Genomic DNA, 3523 nt, shown 5'->3' with positions numbered 1-3523 from the left:
TGCCGTCTACAAACACAGTAGTGACGCTACTACTGGCAGCAAATTTCATCTTGAACAGACATCTTTTTGCCAGCAGGCATGTACCTGACAGCAAACCTCATGTTGAGTTTCTATTCTTGATGCATCTCACTCCTAGTCCTAGACTACTAGTACAACTTCAAAATTCGTATCAGTGTCTTGCGTGTTGTTCTGTTGTTGAGTCATATAGGATGGCGAGTAGTCATGTACATGTACATCTGTGTGTACTCAGACTATCTTGTATCCAGTAGTAAGTCTACTCTTCTTACCCCCTCTCCTCTACCTTTTGTGGCCCATCTATTAGCTTTTTGACCATCTTTGAGTGATAGCGAGACGGCTCTATCTCTTTTCACAAGTACAGCCGTAAGTACAGTTGCGGGCGTCAACGATCAGCAGTACTGAGCTACGGAAAGTCTATCGAATTATAGCTACGGAAAGTCTATTGAAAGGACCTAATTATTGCTCTATATATCAATATAGTGGGGCTTCGTTCATAAGATTTATAAACTCGAGAGCCATTTGGCAATTGAGATCATAGAAACTGCACTCGCGCAGCAAAAAGGAAATTTCTGCCAATTCGTCTTCGTCAGAGGAGATAATATAAAAAAAAGTATGAAAATGAGTGTCAAATCAGGTTCGGTAGATGAAGCATATAATAAGAGAGGATTGTTATTTTGAAACGGTAACATGGGATGGGGTAGCACGGAAAAGTAAGCTCTGCTCGCTCACTTTTGAAAGGAAAGGAGACTGATCTTGACGTCGGCGTTGGTTTTTCCAACGAAACGAATCCGTTTTGGATTGAGATTTCACATAAGCATTACACAATGATCCGCATTAGGCGGGGAGCAGCAATGATACCGCTGGCCGGGAATAAGTACCTATCCCTCTACTACTTACGATGTTTTCCGTTCTATTGAAATCCTGCATCGAGCCGATGTTTGATCGATACTGGGCACATCCATCACATCAACTATTTCACTTTTCTTACGCATTTATTGACGGACCGGTAAACTAGACCCGAAAAACTCCTAATTTTAAAACGAAAGACCCATCACAAAATTATGGCGCAACACTATGACGAGCGTTCTCACAGGCCGGCACCTCGATGCATCCGTCTCAAGAGTTGTACACCTTACATGTGTTTCACGCCATAATCTCTCACTTTCTGCTCCTCCATCTGTCTCCATCATATAATTGATCTCACCTCTCATGTCTGAGTGAAAAAACCATATTTGTTAGTATATATCAAGGCCGAGAGGACACGTTCCTCTCATGTCGAGATTAGTATTAGGGACCCTTAGTATTATTATTTGGTTACTATACGTACATGCAGTAAGACAATCAATCTATGCTCTCATTCACATTTCATTCTAGCACTGACGACTCCAGCCCTATCTATCCCTAGAAGCAAATGGACCCTAGAAGCAAATGGAGTAAGTCCGATGGAACACTCGGATTGGAAAAGATAATTATACTTATAGGCATGGATGAAAAAAAAGCTTGGAAACTAGTTCAAATCGAACTCAAAAGCAACTAGGCAATCCAACTTCCATTGAAGCAGCTTCCCTGGAACTAGCTGCCATTGTATCGGTTGGTGCCATTTCTTCTCTTGGAGGCAGGGCAATAGATTAAGATTAGGCGGTAAGCGAAGGAACTGTAGGGCTTAGGGCTGCGGGTGAGCGCAACTTCAATAGGTCGAGGGGAGGAAGAGAAGAAAAAGCAGCTATTTCACCTGGTGTCGTAATAACCACTGTTTTCGAGTTTGAAGGAATAAGCGCAGCAGAGATCTTCTTTCATTTAAGAAGAAGCCACCGTAAAGAAGAGGAAACAAGGCGTTTAAGGGACACTGACTCCCATTATTTTCTCCAGGCCTGCTTTGGCTAAATCGACGGAGGCTTAGCTTATTATGTTTCGGGCGTTTAGCTAGCTTAGAGAATAAAGAAATCTATCTCTAAAGGGGGAGCGGTACGACTATTTTAGGTTAGAGGAAGGTTGAAGAGAGAATAGCTAAAATAGCCAGTCGGGTAGGCAAGTGCGGGTGGCTGTGGTCAAAGTGAATATGTCTTGTTTCGGTTAGCGGTTTCGGCTCTCCGGCACCGAAGTAAACTCTTTCTATTGCGGGGCCTATGGAGTTTGGGGATGAGTGCTGACACTTTACTGTGCAACATTCCTGTTTCTTTCATTCCCCTTACTAGATCAAAGAGGGCATATGTGGGGTTTGAAGATGCCTGGACCTTACCACCTTATTCTAATAGCCCGCATCAATGCCTCTGCCCAGAACATAGGAGCCCCCTGGGTTCAAGATATCATATCAATTTTCAACTACTGGGAAAGAATTGGGGTGCGGCAGGAAGAAATGGAATTCTCAATAAAAGTATAAACAGGTCTTCCCCACTGCTGCATAGAATCTGAGCTGGGTGGAATTGAAGTTCGGTTTCGATCAAGAAACCCCTGCCCGCTTACCTTAAAAAAACGACTAATGATCAACCGATCACAGAGGTCCTTTTCCAGCAACTTCAAATCAGAAAGCCCCGACTCCCATAAAGAATGCTTGCAGATCTTTCTTTTTATTACGATGACGATATGGACCTCATTACTGTCTCATTTTCTTATATTTATATAAGTTCTTTTTTTTTGGATTCGACATAACAAGAACAGAATCACGCTCTGTAGGATTTGAACCTACGACATTGGGTTTTGGAGACACACGTTCTACCGAACTGAACTAAGAGCGCTTTCCGGGAGATAAAGCAGTAAAGAAAAGGATGATTTTTGTACCTCATGCATATAGAAAAATGAAACTCTGAATTTTGTCCAATTTGAATCGATCTCAATTGATCCCTCGTTACTGCCCATAGGAGAAGTAATAGGTAGGGATGATAGGATTTGAACCCCTATCTTGTTTTCCACATCATAATTTATTCCTCCATCTATATACAACTTTCTTGTCATTTCTTCTTTTTGGTTTCATATAATAAATGATATACATCTGAACCCAACCTAACGTATAAAGAATGAATATTTATCGGTAATGCTCAGGAAGAAAGAAGGGGTCATCTTTTTGATTTTTATTCCACCCTCATGTACCCTTCTTTGCTTTTTTTCTAAAGCCTGTTCAACCTCATATCACCTAACGTATAAAGAATGAATAAACGGGAGTTGCATAATCTCATAGTCATTGGAACATGTATAAGTCATGAAGAAAGCAATAGCAACAAACTAAACGATCAAGTGATAAGCTAACGGAATGGGTCAAGTCAATCAGATCATTCATCCAATGATGTGATCCCATTAATCAAATAACAACTCTTTGTCTATGGTTAGGAAACATAACCATCTTTGATTAATGAGCTAGTCAAGTAGAGGCATACTAGTGACACTCTGTTTGTCTATGTATTCACACATGTATTATGTTTCCGGTTAATACAATTCTAGCATGAATAATAAACATTTATCATGAAATAAGGAAATAAATAATAACTTTATTATTTCCTCTAGGGCATAT

At 40.7% G+C, this 3523-nt stretch overlaps 1 non-coding gene across 1 annotated transcript; it reads right to left on the bottom strand.

Moving 5' to 3' along the window:
- Positions 1-2679: 2679 nt before the first annotated feature.
- On the bottom strand, positions 2680-2753 carry TRNAW-CCA. The gene has a single exon. It is a non-coding gene; the product is annotated as a tRNA-Trp (tRNA).
- Between the last annotated feature and the right edge of the window lie 770 nt (positions 2754-3523).

The sequence above is a fragment of the Triticum urartu genome, unplaced genomic scaffold, assembly GCF_003073215.2.
Source record: "Triticum urartu cultivar G1812 unplaced genomic scaffold, Tu2.1 TuUngrouped_contig_3299, whole genome shotgun sequence".
NCBI lineage: Eukaryota > Viridiplantae > Streptophyta > Magnoliopsida > Poales > Poaceae > Triticum > Triticum urartu.
This window is presented reverse-complemented; position numbering and strand designations above follow the sequence as displayed.